The sequence below is a fragment of the Larimichthys crocea genome, chromosome XXIII, assembly GCF_000972845.2.
Source record: "Larimichthys crocea isolate SSNF chromosome XXIII, L_crocea_2.0, whole genome shotgun sequence".
Taxonomy (NCBI): Eukaryota; Metazoa; Chordata; class Actinopteri; family Sciaenidae; genus Larimichthys; species Larimichthys crocea.
The window spans coordinates 19,277,932-19,295,056 of NC_040033.1; the positions used below are offsets into that span (position 1 = coordinate 19,277,932).

The 17,125-nt window shown below is 45.4% G+C and overlaps 1 protein-coding gene across 3 annotated transcripts in view; it reads right to left on the reverse strand.

Annotated features, from left to right (window-relative positions):
- Positions 1–17,125, reverse strand: part of fars2 (phenylalanyl-tRNA synthetase 2, mitochondrial) — an 82,538-nt gene that overhangs the window by 61,468 nt on the left and 3,945 nt on the right. Inside the window, exons 1-2 of one of the 3 annotated variants that reach the window (XM_019270046.2) lie at positions 16,954–17,088; positions 13,651–13,896 (exon numbers count right to left, since the gene is read on the reverse strand). The gene's annotated coding sequence lies outside the window, so the exon portion shown is untranslated. Of the gene's footprint in view, positions 1–13,650; positions 13,897–16,953; positions 17,089–17,125 lie in introns of those variants that run through there. The other 2 variants (XM_027274462.1, XM_019270047.2) reach the window with 2 other exon arrangements.

Sequence of the window (17,125 nt, forward strand, 5' to 3'; positions counted from 1 at the left end):
TTTCTCTCAAACAGTTTGTGTTCTCTTATAAAAAGTTAAACTTAAACAACAAACACAGATATCTCCTTTCTTTAGAAACAGTCTCACAGTAAACTGCTGTTAACTGCTGTGATCTGCAGTTTTCCTCTCGAGGTGGCGTAACGTTACTTTGCTTCTGACTGTGGCTGATCTGCCGCTGCGTGTTGCTCGTGTTGCCGCTGCGTGTTGCTCGTGTTGCCGCTGCGTGTTGCTCGTGTTGCCGCTGCGTGTTGCTCGTGTTGCCACTACATGTTGCTCGTGTTGCCGCTGAGTGTTGCTCGTGTTGCCACTACATGTTGCTCGTGTTGCCGCTGCATGTTGCTCATGTTGCCACTACATGTTGCAGTCTCTCTATATTTCCATGCTGTTTTGGTTTTGTCCGTTTCTCACGGTTGTATTTGTGTATATATTGAATCCAAAATGCTCCACACAGCTGATTTCAAGCTGCTGTTTTCTACCGTCGCCATGTCTTCCCTCGCTCTGTGCTCCGTACCTACGTAGTGACGTGAGTCACGTGACTTGACGTCTGACTAGGGCTGGGTATCGATTCAAATTCCAAGAATCGATTCGATTCCGATTCTCAAGACTCGATTCATAATCCGATCTGATCTCGATTCGGGTTAGTGTTATTCAAACCATTTTTTTGGTTGTTATTTTAAGAGAACGTACAGAAGTTGCTGGTAGTTGTAGAGTTTTCCTTGAGTGTTCTTTTGTCGATTAATATGCAAATCGATTCAGAATCGGAAAATCGATTTTTTTAACACAGGCCTACGTCTGACGTTGAACAAATGAATCACCAACCAGTGACTTTATAAGATAACGTAAGAAAAAGAACATATCCTGCTTCTCTCGCATTCACGAAGAATCGCGATTCATTTTTTCTGTCAACCGGTGAATCGTCACATCTGTACCGATTTTTAATCGTTTTTAATCACGATGCATCGTTATTACCGTTAGGATACGTGACATGCATAACTGTCACATTAGTCCTGTCTTAATACAGAACAAACAAACTGATGGCAGATCACTGTGCAGCAGAGACAGAGATGTAAGCAGCTCTGGAGGAAGTGAAACATGATTCACCATGTGTGAAAGTTGCCGAGAAAATCCCTGGTTTTGTTGCCAAGAAGTTGTTCTGACTAACCGGCTCGGCAGCAGCCAAACAGCGACGCTGTGATGTGACTTGTGACGCCGCCAGCTGACTAAAGGTGGCAACAGAGACGCCGCCAAGGACGAGCTGCGGCCCTCCGTCCAAAAACACAGCACAACACAACACCCACCGCACGTCCAAAAGATGGAGGGGCGAAGCTCGGAGGCGACAAAAAACTGCAGGAAATACGATGCCAGTGGTCGCCAAGGTTACAGTGTCGCATTGCACACACACATGCGGCGGGTGCATGGCGTGAAATAGATGTCACTCGTGAACTTCTGACATGACACACACACACACACGTTACGCAAAGATATAAAGCCTGCACACACACACACACACACACACACACACACACACACACACACACACACACACACACACACAGTTTGCAGCAGCAGTTTTAGTGCAGAGGGATTCATTCAGCCTCTAAAAAGTGACACGCTGATAGAGAGAGGTGATAAATTACACACTGCAGAGAGAGCGAGAGAGACAGGGATGGGCCTATAGAGAGAGATATACTATACATACACATATACATACATATGTATATGTGTATGTGTATGTGTATATATATATAGTGTGTGTGTGAAGACGCCTGCAGAGACAGGTATAGATAAATGAGAACAGAGTCAATAAAATGACATAATTAGAGTCTTAGAGTTGTTCTTGATTGGATTGAATCACTTCATTTCGTCGTCACACAAACGTCCAAATTCACCGTCAGACTGAAACTGTTCAACTGGCAGCCTCTGTCTCTGTGAAGTGAAACTACAACCTGCAGTTCCTCTAACGTCCACCTGAGGCTGGCTCCAGAAGTGAGTCAGTCTCCATAAGTCCCCGTGTCCAAATGTCCAACTTCACAGCAGAAATAAACATGTTTACAAAAAAACTGTTGTCTTAGATCAGCTGGCCGGTCACGTTAAAGCCACCAGGCCAGCCTGCTCTGACAAGAACATGTCATGTCAGCACATCTCGCTCCGTGAATTGAGGATTTTTATCGAGCAGACAGGAGGTGGAGATGTTTTGGTGAAGAGGAGTTAACGAGGCGGTTAGGCTGATCGCTCGTGTTCTTCTGTTTAATAATGAAAACAGGTGGAAGGGTATCGTTCACGAGTGAGATGGACCGGCGGACTGTTGTGGGAAGACGATGACAAAGCTCTCGATTCTCTGGTCCATCTACGTTCCAACCAGGAGACCCTGGGCCAGACCCAGAACCTGCTGGGGGGACGACACAGCCCATCCAGCCTGGGAACGCCTCGGGATCCTGCAGGAGGAGCTGGAGAACGTTACGGGGCGGGAGGACGGACACGGATCGCACAAAGTGACATAAGACGATTTTAAAGCTCGTCAACAAGAAATTCAAGTTGTTACTTTATAAAACACACACACACACACGCACACACACACGCACACACACACGCACACGCGCACACACACACACACACACGCACACGCGCACACACACACACACACACACACACACACAGTGAGAGGAAGCTATTTCCGCAGCGCCGTGGTTCCCAGAGCGAACACATGCCATGGCGATCACGACGAGTGTGTGATGGAGTGTATGAGAACAGGTGGTGTCTCTCTCTCTCTCTCTCTCTCTGCAGGAGTGTCACTCGCCCCCTCCCATCAGAGGGAGTCCCTCTCTGGCACGATGACCACTTCCTGTGGCTCACGCCTCTCCTTCCTGTTCACGACATTGCTGGCTCGCCAACACGGACAGTTACACAACGTCCGACATCCGCCTCTCTCTCTCTGTGTGTTTAAGTGAATGAAAATAACATCATGACAAACAGACAGACGATGGAGCTGCAGGATGTGACACGTTAAATGTCGCGGCGCAGTTTCCTGTTTTAAAGTGTTATTCACTTCACCCGTTTTAAAACCTCACAGACATCAACATCTTCTGTTTCTGAAGATTTAATATCAATAAAAACTTTATTGAACTTTCCTCTGATACACTGACATCATCACCTGTGACCCACACTGACCTGAGACCAGCTGAACGGTCTCTGTCTGTTTCACAATGTGTCACGTTGACAAATATTCTTAAACTCTGGACGTTCTACTTTTCCAGCAGCTTGTGAACACACCATCTTAAAGTGACGACGCCTCCTTTATAAAACGGATGTTGTCGAGTGAAAATGAGTTTTGAGTTTTATGGATTATTTATCTGCATCGCGTTGATTTTCACAGAGATGAAATCGATCTGAACTCTGACGGATGAAGAAAACGCTCAGCGATCATTTCTACCTGAAACTGACCAAACAAAAACCTCATCAGCTGTACGAGGCGTCACTTCACCTGACTGCAGGAAAGTTTCCACGTTTGTTTGTGACCTGATACAGTCAGCCTGACATATACGAGGCGTGTGCAGCCATAAACCAGGACAGCTGCAGTATATATGCATGAGTGTGTGTGTGTGTGTGTGTGTGTGTGTGTGTGTGTGTGTCAGCCTCCTGCACTGAAACACATGATAAGTTGGCCTGCAGGGCGGCCGCACTGCAAGAGGATTTATGGGAGCTGTAGTCAAACTGATTGGCTGATACTGTGGCGTTTATTTAAAACAGCGAGTCCTGGAACGACCCCACATCCATCTTCACTCCCTGCACCTCCACCTCCACCTCCACCCCCCACAGTCTCTTTATAAAGGGCTGTAAACTTGGTGTCCTCCCCACTCCTTAAATCTGCCTAACTGCAGACTGTCTAAAACCTGGATGTAGTCTCTGAGACGTCCCCGCAGACTGTCTAAAACTTGGACGTAGTCTCCGTGACGTCCCCGCAGACTGTCTAAAACCTGGACGTAGTCTCCGTGACGTCCCCGCAGACTGTCTAAAACCTGGACGTAGTCTCTGTGACGTCCCCGCAGACTGTCTAAAACCTGGACGTAGTCTCCGTGACGTCCTTGCAGACTGTCTAAAACCTGGACGTAGTCTCCGTGACGTCCCCGCAGACTGTCTAAAACCTGGACGTAGTCTCCGTGACGTCCCCGCAGACTGTCTAAAACCTGGACGTAGTCTCCGAGACGTCCCCGCAGACTGTCTAAAACCTGGACGTAGTCTCCATGACGTCCCCGCAGACTGTCTAAAACCTGGACGTAGTCTCCATGACGTCCCTGCAGACTGTCTAAAACCTGGACGTACTTCTTTCATGGAGTGTCTGACATGTTGAAGAAGGGAGATTTTATGGTTGGAGGAGAAAAGTGCCGAGGTTGCAGCTCGGCTCATACATACAGAACCCTTTTCACTTTCTCTCACACACACACACACACACACACTCTCTCTCTCTCTTCTCGCCTCTGTTTGATCAGACGTCTTCATTCATTCGACTCATCCAGTGAATTGACGTTTCGATGTCGTGACTTCGTTATCGTTATCTGTAGCTCCTGTTCTAGCACGACACCAGCTCTCCTCTTCATCATCCCACCTGTAAACCTCTTCTTCTTCTCCTTCTTCTTCTCCTTCTTCTTCTTCTTCTTCTTCTTCTTCTTCTTCTCCTCCTCCTGTGGTACAAACACTAACACTCCCTCATTGCTCTGAGCTCACATTTCGGGCAGCCAGCTAACAGACTGAGCTAACATGAGCTAACAGCAGCTAACAGACTGAGCTAACATGAGCTAACAGCAGCTAACAGACTGAGCTAACATGAGCTAACAGCAGCTACAGCTGTCAGCAGGTTACTTCACTGTCCATCATAAACTCTGTAAATCACAGAGAGTTGAGGCGGAGCAGCCGGAGGACATCAGAGGGAAAACCAGAAAACATTTCCTCCATGAATTGATTTGATTTTGTTTTATTTTAAATATTTGTATTTGAATTTTTAAGTTTGTTGGACGTCAGACAAACAGTTTTTCAGCTGCAGCTTGGGTAACGCTGCATTATTCATGGCGTCTGATTCACTTTGTAACGCCTGTTTATTTGTCATCGTTCATTATTATTTCACAGTCTGCTCAGGGCCGTCAGGAAGCTCTTTGTCATCGTGGAAATCGAGTCGGCCTGTGAAGCTGCGCCTCGCAGCAGCACGGAGCTTCTTTATGAATACGAGGCCGGCCGGCCGGCGTATCGATCGCTTGGAGCCGGCGTCCTGAGGGACGGCGAGGGCTGATCTGAATCAATCATCCTCTGCAGTGACCACACGGCTGCATCTCAAACATCGTTTTTTCTCCCCCAAACTGTCAGATTCAGCACACAGCAGCTTCAGAGGGGAGGAAAATATGTACACTGTGCAAAATATAAAGTTTACTTTGGATGCTGCTGTTGTTGTTGCTGTATTGTCATGAAGCATTTTTCCACGTCAGGCCTGAGATCAGGAGTGTTTTCATGTTTCCTGCTGCAGTTCTGAACAAAATACAGACTGTAGGCGAAATAATTGGAGGAAAAACTACGACTGAATATTTGGTAAACAACATCCAACAGTAAGTCTGAATCTGAGCGCAGACGTGAAACTAAAAAAAGACCTTACATTTAAATAATTGGCATCTCTGACTTCTCTTTGAGGGACTTGCAGATGAACTCAGCAGTCCTGATTCAAAATTAAACTTAACTAATTACAGTGTGACTAAAATTCAAATGAAATAAAATGATAATCAGACTTAAACTAAAAAGACTGAAACAGGTTTTGTGTCGTTCATGTGTTTGGTCATGTGACACATTAACTGTTTTATCGAAGCGGACTCCTCGACCGCTCAGCTGAAATCAAGTCTTCAGTGATGTCACTGCATCGTGATCGTGATGCTCTCAGCAGATCTGTCGTTTCTTACACACCTCTGCTGACCCGTGTGTGTGTTCATGTTTTATTCTCTGCACGTGCTCAGTTTCATGAATCTGACTTCAGCTTCACCTGTTGGAAGCGCTGCTGAAGACCTTTACCTGCAGAGAGACTACCTGTACACCTGTCAACTACCACTGTGTGTGTGTGTGTGTGTGTGTGTGTGTGTGTGTGTGTGTGAGAGAGAGAGAGGAAGTGTGTAGGAGTGTGAATCCTGGCTGCAACACAGTAAACATATGCTCAAGAGACGTTGGAAAGAGTGCAAATTGGAAATTGAAATTATGCCGCAAACAGACACACACACACACGCACACACACACACACACACACACACACACACACACACACACAGTCGGGTTTTTTGGCTAATTTTGCAGATTTGCAATTCATATTTTGAGTGTTTGGGGATTTGAAAGAAGCAGACATCTCATTTCTTTCCCGTTTAGCTGTCACCCACACACGGCGCCGACCTCGGGGACGCCGCTGCTCATAATTATACAATATTGGAAAAATAACAATAATCACAGACTTCAGCTCTTTTTACAACATCTGCTGCGGCTGAAAAATGTGTGTGTGAGATTATGTATGTAACAAATGAGGGACTGATAACACCTGTTTAATGTATTTAATCACTGAGCACACCAACTATTTACCTCGTGATGAAGACGTGATACAGAGAAGCTTCGACTCGTGATGAACCTGAAGATGTTTTTGAAGAGTTATGACAACAGTCAGCTCAGACAGAGCGATCTGATTGGACGAGAGTCGCTCCATGAGTGCTGTTATAGAGAATAACGGCACATAAATCAGCTGTTCTAAAGCTGTACACGATAACACACCTGATCAGTCACCATCAGTACTCAATACACAACCATTAATCAACCAATAACTAACTTTCAGACAACCTTATCATACAGACCCTTCAACTAAAACAAGATGTTGACTGAGATACAACATTGGTTATGAATTCTTCTACAAAAATATATTTTCAACAAAGAATCCAAATCCAGCTTCTTAAATGTGAATAGTTACTATTTCTCTTTATTGTTCTGTTGGTCGTAAAAAACAAGACATTGCAAAAGTTATTATTTCATGATGTTTCACAGGCAAAACAGGAAAATAATAAAAATAACCATAAATACTCAAATACACCAACGCTGTGCTGAAACCACACACCATGACTCATTCTCAGCTGCTCCTGCCTGAAAACAGTCGAGATAAAACAGGATAAGGTCGAGTTTGTGCAATACAAACCAAAAGCTTCAAAATGAGGAAAACACACTGCAGATAAAATATTCCAGCTCTCCAGGTTATCACAAGAGGAGACGGAGTTTCACAAGGAACAGGCTGGTTTTTGGAAAAGCTCTTAATAAAGAGAGAAGACTTTTCATGAAGTTTGAAGTTTCACTAGAGAGCGTGGAGATGAAAGCAGCCGGCCTGCAGGTCTCACATACAGTCCGCATGTATGCATGAAATATATTCTCCTCCAACTGCAGCACATTTGTATCCAAAGGTAAAGCTAAGCTGGACTTTCTGCTGTAATCCTCGTCTCCTCAAACAGACAGTAAGACGCGTCACTGCTGCTCTGATAGTTTACCTGCCGGCTTAATCAGCATCGTGCGAGTGTCGCACAACTTTCCGCTGACGGCAATCACAACACGGCGACATCAGTTTATTTTGGGTTCATGCAGCTGAACATTTACTGGACAGTACACACAAATGATCTGGCGAGAGAGTAACTCGAATTGAGAGTACTTGTGACTACTAAGGCTTGCTATCAGTACTTGATACCTTTTAGGTGTCAACCCAACTAACCCAGTACCAAGTAGTACTGAAAGTTTTCCAGTCCAACAATACCTGCATTCAGATCTAGACAGAACATTTAATAAAATGTGTCGATTTAATATGACGTAGCTACAGCTGCAGCGCCGTACAGTCGAAGCTGGCGAGGTCGAACACGATTTCAAAGTACAACGATACTGCATTGATGTACAACATGTGGAAGGATTACCTCATCAACAAGCCTGGAGAAGAAACGTTCAAGGGTTTACAAGGACTTTGTTCCAGTTATCAAAGATGTCCTTGCTCCTATATGTAACCTTGCTTGTAGTGTTTGTTGTGTTTGTAAGTTAGGGGTGTGCTCGCCTGCCCGATTACCCGTCATCAGTCAGAGGATCCTGATTGGAGCAACACCTGCTCCAACCCTCCAATCCAAACCCACCAATTTGAAGAGAGACCTTCTTAATTTTGAACCGGTATTCCTCCTGGTGTCATGTCACAGCCACAAAAATTCAACCGGAGTTGTAAAAACCGTGGATTATGCTTTCGGTACGTCCTCCCACAGACACGCACTGCTAATATTTACATACAGGACACATTATGAGCCCGCTGTAAAACATAAACTCCACCTGATTGCAGCCATGAGGACTGTGAAGCAGCAGAGTGATGCCACAGAGAACATCCACTGCTGTTTTATATTTTCCTGTAATCTTCTGTCAGGTCCACAGAGAAGCCGACACACTCCGCCGCCTCCTTATTAGCAGCTGAATGTTTTATTTTCACCATTTCTTACTGGCTCACATAAACACAGGAGACCGTGCAGGGGTGCTAACTTTCAGAGACCCGGCGAGACCTCGCAGGTCATAAAACGTGGATTTAAGATGCTGCAGTGTGAAGACACAATGAGGAAAGAAAAACAGGTACTTTAATGTTTCAGATCTGCACTGTGCTGTAGTTTCCAGAGACAACTGGTCTGATGTACTTAAAGACTGGAAAAGAGTTTAAAGACGTCAGAAGGAACCAATGGAGCTGAGATCTACAGACAGGAAGTGAGGAAGTACTGAGAGATGCATCCTTCATTTCCTTCAATGTCTTCTTAGTCGTCTTCTTCTTAGTGGACTTCTTCTTAGTGGTCTTCTTCTTAGTGGTCTTCTTCTTAGTCGTCTTCTTCTTAGTCGACTTCTTCTTAGTCGTCTTCTTCTTAGTCGTCTTCTTCTTAGTCGACTTCTTCTTAGTCGTCTTCTTCTTAGTCGTCTTCTTCTTAGTCGACTTCTTCTTAGTCGTCTTCTTCTTAGTCGTCTTCTTCTTAGTCGACTTCTTCTTAGTCGTCTTCTTCTTAGTCGTCTTCTTCTTAGTCGACTTCTTCTTAGTCGTCTTCTTCTTAGTCGTCTTCTTCTTAGTCGTCTTCTTCTTAGTCGTCTTCTTCTTAGTCGACTTCTTCTTAGTCGTCTTCTTCTTAGTCGTCTTCTTCTTAGTCGTCTTCTTCTTAGTCGTCTTCTTCTTAGTCGACTTCTTCTTAGTCGTCTTCTTCTTAGTCGTCTTCTTCTTAGTCGTCTTCTTCTTAGTCGTCTTCTTCTTAGTCGTCTTCTTCTTAGTCGTCTTCTTCTTAGTCGTCTTCTTCTTAGTCGTCTTCTTCTTAGTCGTCTTCTTCTTAGTCGTCTTCTTCTTAGTCGTCTTCTTCTTAGTCGTCTTCTTCTTAGTCGACTTCTTCTTAGTCGACTTCTTCTTAGTCGACTTCTTCTTAGTCGTCTTCTTCTTAGTCGTCTTCTTCTTAGTCGACTTCTTCTTAGACGTCTTCTTCTTAGTCGACTTCTTCTTAGTCGTCTTCTTCTTGGTCGTCTTCTTCTTGGTCGACTTCTTCTTAGTGGACTTCTTCTTGGTCGACTTCTTCTTAGTCGTCTTCTTCTTAGTGGACTCCTCTTGGTCGTCTTCTTCTTGGTCGTCTTCTTGTGCGTCTTCTACATTTTCTTTCGTTGTCCAGTTACCCAGTTTTTGTTTAAAACTGTTCCTCCAGCTGATCGAGCGAACTCGAGCGAGTGACGTGAGGCAAAAGTTTTCTTCAGACAGTTATGAACTTTTACGAACTTGATATCAACCCAAACCCAGTATAGTAGAAGCTTCTCCAGTGCAACAAAACATTTGTGGCAAGTGTTGATTTAATAGGACGTGAAGCTACATGCGGTCTACGATGGGGAGGTCGGGCTCAGTGTTGGTCGATGCCAACAAACTATCAAAGTACGACGATACTACACGTCTGTGACGTCTGAGGATGGAGGACCCTGAAGCCAACAGTTAACCCTCACGTTGGGTAACCATATTATAATGTGTCATGTCATAATGTGAACATGTGGTCGCACGTTCAACGGAGAGATCAGCCTACAGAAGCAGCTGCCATAATGTCTCCATTCACTTTGCTGAAATGATTTTTTATAACACTGGTATAGAAACAAACCAAGTTAAACTTTACTGTGTCTCACAGACACAGATCGGAGCAGTTCTGGGAAACACAGTAACCGACTGAATGAACGGGAAACCTGCGTTTGAGCTGCAGCATCCTTTTCTGTTGTCTTTAGTCTTCTGTGACAACACAGTGAAAATCTGTGAGCTGGTTTCAGTTTAACGCCTCCTTCTTCTTCATTCACCGACACATTTGTTGGGAGGCACCGACGAAACGTCAGGATGTCACGGCTCGACTGATTCACACATTTAAACCGAGGCCGAGTCCAGGAAGTGTTTTCAGATGTTATATAACAGAGCAGCTCACCATGGACCCTGTGTGTGTGTGTGTGTGTGTGTGTGTGTGTGTGTGTGTGTCCGTCCTCCATCTGTTCTAGAAAGCCCTTCCTGAACCTGCTGAGCCGACCAAACCTTCCTCAACACACACACAGAGGAAAGGGCTGTGCACACCAGAGAAATCAATTTGACATACTGGGTGATATTTGAACAGCAAAAGACACACACACACACACACACTCACACACACACACACACACACACACTGATGGCCTGTAAACTGCTGCAGTTCCCGACAATTAGCGCAGCAGCTAATTTGTCTTCGCTGACAGCAGAACGAATGCTAGCGCTCCCGTCGCTAACACAGTTAGCTCATGCTAGCTGCATCACACTGACGCACATTAAAGGTCTGACAGGAGTTTAAAACATTCTGAGGATTGTTGTGTTTCTTTACCTCAGAATGACACTTTGATATCTACAGACAGAGCGGCTCCACAGACTACAAACTGTAGCTTGGAAAGCGGAGGGTGAGGCGAGGCGTATTCAGTTGGCTTGTAACAAGTTGCCATTAAATCTGGAGATCTCTGCTGAAGTGAGGCGAAGGAGACAGGGATGCAGAGCTCGATCTAACGGCGGTACAAACCACGAGAACCATCTGTCATCACGGGGAACGGAAGATCTCTCCGCAATAAGACGGAGACGGACAGCTGAAGACAGACCGGGAAGCACGGAGACAGAAGTGACAGGAAGACCCGGTGACGTAGCCTCCATCTTTTTGTACGGAACAGCGACTAGTCCACTTACTTCAGTCTGCTGGGACGTCACGGAGACTACGTCCAGGTTTTAGACAGTCTGCGGGGACGTCTCAGAGACTAGTTTTAGCTCTTACATCTCCACGTTGAGTTTCTCTCGACAAACACTCCTGAACATCTTGACATTTCTCTCTCGGATATCGCTGCTGGAAAATTGCCTCGTGAACTCAGAGAGGTGAAACAGACAACTGATCAGCTCGGACAGCAAACTTCAACAACAACAAGACCAGGAAGAAGGCCAAGACACACACACACACACACACACTAATGCAGATGTAAGGCCACTGAAAGGAGCCGTTAGTCAGTTAATCATCTCGGCTGTAAATCTGAAAATTCACGTCTCATATACAAATTTAATCCTGGTCGAGTTTTAGTGTTTTATTATTCAAATGAAGCTCTAATGAATTCAGAATCAGGCAGTAAAACTTGCTGAGCTGCTGTTTTCATGACTTCATTTCTAATTGGTGGATGTGATCAGAGTCCAGCCTCACCTCTGACCGCTGCAGCGTTTCTATGCAGGGACGTACCTGGACCAAAGTTTGCTCTGTGGCAATTAACTGGATGTGGAGCTCCTCTTGGCTGTACAGAGCTACAAACGTACTGTGTTGGTTGACTCTCAGCGTCTCTCATGTTGCTGTAAAGACTTCATCGTACACGACCTGCTCAGCAGCAGCATTTAGTAGCTAAAGATGAAGATATTTGGAACTGGAACGAGTTTTTCTTTCTGGTTCGTGCACCTCATTCTTGACCTGAAGTGTGTCATATTTTGATTTCAAAGGTTTCTTTTAAAAAACTGGTGGAAATGCGGGCTGGTTCACTAGATAGCACCACATGGTTCCAACAAAACTAAATGGAACTGGTTCAAGAACTACAAGAGCTATAACGAGGTGGTGGAGACCGGAAACAGAGCTAGAAGAAGGTGAATAATGGACTTCAAACAGGTTCAACTTAAAAAGGTGTTGGCTCTTACGACACAGTCGTAGATTCTTTGTTGAGGAGAACGGACCAATCAATGCATCTACCACGTCTACGATGAGATTACTCTGGATACAGTTTGAAAACCAGAACCAACTCTGTACGTCGCCCACCAGCTCCACGCCCTTCTCCAAAAAACAAGATGGCGACGGTCCATAATGTGAAACTCGAGGCTTCAGCGCTCCACAAACTGAAGCATGACAGATGAAGTCTTTTCCTGGTATAAACGTCTTTTCATCATCTGCTGTCAACATTGTGTTTTGTGATGTATTTCCTGCAGGACTCTGACTCTGTCACCATAAACATGAAGAATCACCAGCACAGATGTTCCCTTCAGTCCAGTTTCCGTAGCCTTTGATTTGGACTTTCTCCAAGCTTCTCTCCGACACATCAAAGCCTCGCCTCGTTTCCACTACATTTGCATTTTGCCGCCAATTAAAAGCCGAGGTCGGGGTTTGTTTACATCTGCTGCGCTGACTTCAATTACTTCAGCCCGAGTGTGACATGAAACAAATAAAGCTGAAATCTCAGGAAAGCATCGTAAATTCAGGAGGTCAGGGAGAGAGATTCATTCATAAATAGACACTGTTGTTGTTGTTGCATATTCACCAGCGACGTGCACACTTCATGTTTCATGTCAGTTTGATAATGAAACATTCAATAAGTGGTTTTAGAGACACACAGCACTGATCTGCTCAGGTAGGTTGGTCCACAGATTCAGAGCCGTGACCGCAAACGTCTGCACAGGATCGGACCGAGCATCGATCGAGCCTTGCACCTGACCAGATGACATCTGTCTTACAGGTAAAACCTGAGCCAATGTCCAAGACGGTCCAAGATCGGGAATTCACAAAACTGAAGGTCGGCCCTTTAACAGTGAACTTAGATATAGTTGGTGAAAATATATTTTATCATCATCTTGACTAAAACAACCAGATTTCCTGCAGGTCCACTTGAATATCTGCTCTTTCTCAGTCACATGCACACAGCACACTGCTTAATGCAGGTCTGTTGAGGCCACGCCCCCTACCTGCACAGGTGATTTCTGTACCTGGACCACTTTGGAGCCCAGAGCAAACAGAGACTGTTGAAGACACGTGAGCTCGTGGACTACATGATATTGTTCAATAAAATATAACAATTCCCATAATTTTCCATAAATTCCCATGGTTTCTGATTTGGAATATTTCCAAACTTCCCATGCAAATTTTCTGGAAAATTGTTGGAAATTTACCAGAAACTTTCCAACCCTACATTCCCTGTTGTCCAAAGAGACTAAAGAAAGTAGAAATTATTGACATCAGAGAACAATTAATCGTTTTTTAAAAGTTTCAAATCATTTGAGAGCTCCCAACACACACACACACACACACACACACACACACACACACACACCTGTCCACCTACCTCAGTCTGTAGAACGAACGATGCAGAAGAGTGTGTTGATCCGGAGAGGAGGGCGAGGTGCAGCACTGGAGCAGAGATGATGGATGGATGGGTGGACGTATGGATGGGTGGCGGGTCGGGTGAATGGATGGGTTGGAAGCGATCAGGTTCGGGTCACGGGCTGATGTGTCCCAGACGGATTCTTCCACAGGTCTGAACACGGGAGGAAGCGATCGATGGTGGTGGAGGGGGGAGGACGTCAGAGGCCTTGATCCACCAGGCAGAAAGAAGACAGAAAACTCAATGTGAAGTCCACAGCGGTGATTCAAAGAGAGAAACACAAACTCAGGTCGACACAATGTGGAACTGTCTCACTCCATCCAGTTTTCCAAACAGTTTTAAGAACATTTGTGGACACAGCTTGAATTTCACCGTCTACAATCCAGAATATCATTCAAAGATTCAGAGAATCAGAGACATCTCTGCACGTGAGGAGCAAGGCCCAAAACCAAGACTGAACGTCCGTGAAACTCCAACACATCGAGCAGCAGCACATGACGTAACATAGTTACACAGTGGTGATGATAAACACTCATCATATCGCGCAGATAGAAAATAAAATTCAACTCATCAGAATCACACAGCAGTGCCATTGACCTTTACTCTAAAAGACAGCAGGACATCAACAAACAGGATGTGTCTCTGACCTTTCACACATCCACTGCTAAAGAGCACACTGTACACACACACACACACACACACACACACACACACACACTCCAACAAGACAAATCTCCGCTCTAAACAGAAATGTCAACTCTCCTCTTGTTTCCTCATCATGTCTCACTTCTTCTCCTCAGCCCAGCTGACTCAAACTGACCCAGAGGTCACAGGTCAGACACTGAACCAACCAGAGAACACAAACTGTGCTCGACCTCGACGCTTCAGACGTCTTCATGTGTCTCGTTTTGTTAGACCTGTTTTTTTTTTCATTCATTGGAGTCGGTGGTAGTCCAGGATGTGCGATCAAACGACACGCTGCAGCCAATCAGACGCTCAGACTAACCGGTCTAAACTCTGAGACTCGACCTGTTGTGTTCTGGCTTCTAAATCTGAGTCTGACTGAAATTAATTTGATCTGTGTCGGCTGGTTGAGAGACACAGACAGTGAATGAGAGCGAGCGTCGGCCTTGATGAAGTCAGAGGAATTAAAAGGTTACGTTCCACACAAACAGACTCTGCACATCGCCGGTGTTTCGGCTCAAAGAGCGATCATGTTAACTGGTGACGGTTAGCCGAATGAGTCTTTGGTTGTCGTAGTTACGATAGGTGGCGAATCAGGAAACGAAAGACGTGACTGTCAAGATTTTTCAAGGGCGGCTGTGGCTCAGAGGAAGAGCAGGCTGTCCGCTAATCAAATGATCGGGGGTTCGATCCCCGGCTCCTCCACTCTGCATGTTGAAGTGTCCTTGTGCAAGATACCTGAAGGATGCACCAGCAGTGTGTGAATGTCTAGCTCCTCGACTAGATGATGTATTTTTGCTATTTCACGTCCAGTTGTTGGTAGAGGGGGTAGAGAGGGACGCCCCTGATCTGTAGGAGCTGGTAGGACGTTCCACCAACGGGGAACAACAGACAGAAAAGTTTGGATTGCCCTGAGCCAGGAGGAGGTATGATCGCAGGTTCACCAGAACCATTAAGAGTCATCCTCTGGGGATCATGAATGTTCACAGAAGACTCAGTGGAAAAGAAGCCAGGTTCTATTAAAGATCCAGTGTGTCAGATTTAGAATAGTTTATCAGTGTTTAATCACCTGAAACTTGTTTTGTTTTTGGAGCTTGGAAGGAGACGCCGCGGGTCCTCTTCCACCACACTTCATGGTGACCACAGCTTCTCCATCACACTCGTACCAGCAACTACATGGCTAGATGCCACTAAATCCTACACATGGGACCTTTAAGATACCTTCCATTGGACAAAGTGACAACATTATGCAACATTCAGTGGCATATTTGTTTAATAACAATGTCTGTGTGTACTAAAATGTATTAATCTGTGTGTGTGTGTGTATATATATTATATATATAGATTTCAGCTCTAATCAAGATTCCACTCAAAGACTGACAGCAAAGATTAACAGCTGCCAAAATTAAAAACAAAAAGACAAAATATCTGACAATAATCTGGACTCTAAGGTCCGACATGTTGCAGTGACAGACTCTCTGTGAACTTGAGAAATGAATGATGGTCTGGAAAAAGGTGATGACCGGCTCGGCCGGGAATGGTGTGCTGAAACGTGGCCTTTTATGCCTTTAATGATAGGACAGCTGAAGATAGGGAAGCAGAGAGGGGGGAGTGACACACAGTAAAATGCCGTCCGATGCGGGATTCAAACCAGGGCGGCTGCACAACCCATTACACTACCGACCACCCCAATGCTGAGACTTTTCTCAGAGTTTCACCAAACGGTTTCACCAAAAACCACCAAAAACCACGGCAACGTTTACAATGGGTGTGTATTGGTAGAATGTTCCAGAGCTAGAGTGGAGAGGGAGAGAAACATTTGTCAGAAAATACATTTGCAAACGGCTCTTGTGGCCACAAATGTCACTCTACAGAAATTATTTCTACATAGAAACGTAGGAAAATTCGTGGGCTACGCAGCGATATCACTGCTGAAGCTGTCAGACTTATAGTTTTGGCGGGAGACGCACTGATGCTCCAGGATCACCCACCGACAGCCCCATCTACTCCCATGTAAACTGGAGAGGAGAAATTTTCCAAAAGGAGCACGGGGCACCTGTTCTTTCTCTCTCTCCCCAGGTCACATTTTTTAACTTCACACACTGAAATTCAGCATTCACATGGTCGACAACATGAGGATGCTCACGGTCATTTGGGCTTTTTGATACCACCTACCGTTTGGCATTAGTGTCCACTAGTTGGAGGGGCTTCATTTAGAGATTTTCTGTGTCTCTCAGCAGTCACTCACACACAGACAGAGCACAGCTGCAGTTAATGCTCTGACCTGCAGCTGACCCTGGTTGGTCTCTCACACACACACACACACACACACACACACACACACACACACACACACACACACACACACACACACACTTCAGTCAGTGTTTGTAGCATTGAAGCTAACATGCTGACACACGTCATCAGGGACGTTTTGGAGGGAAATGAAGCGCCGCGTGCGCCGACATGACGCCGGTTTGTGTCGTGACGTGAGCCGCTGTGCCTTCACGTCACAGTTCATTCATTACACGTCATCAGCAGTGTAATAACGTCAAAGTTTGAGGGCACGAGCTAACTCACCTTCTGTCCGGCGCTGAGCTGCTGTCAGGTCGGCGGACACGCGCCTGTGTGCCTGCCGGAAGATAACCGGTATTTAAAAATCAAACTAACGTTTATGTGGCGACCTTTAATGTCGGAGGTGTTTACAGGCGTGAGTGTGACTTTAAAGACGTTAACGCGGGAAGAGACGCGG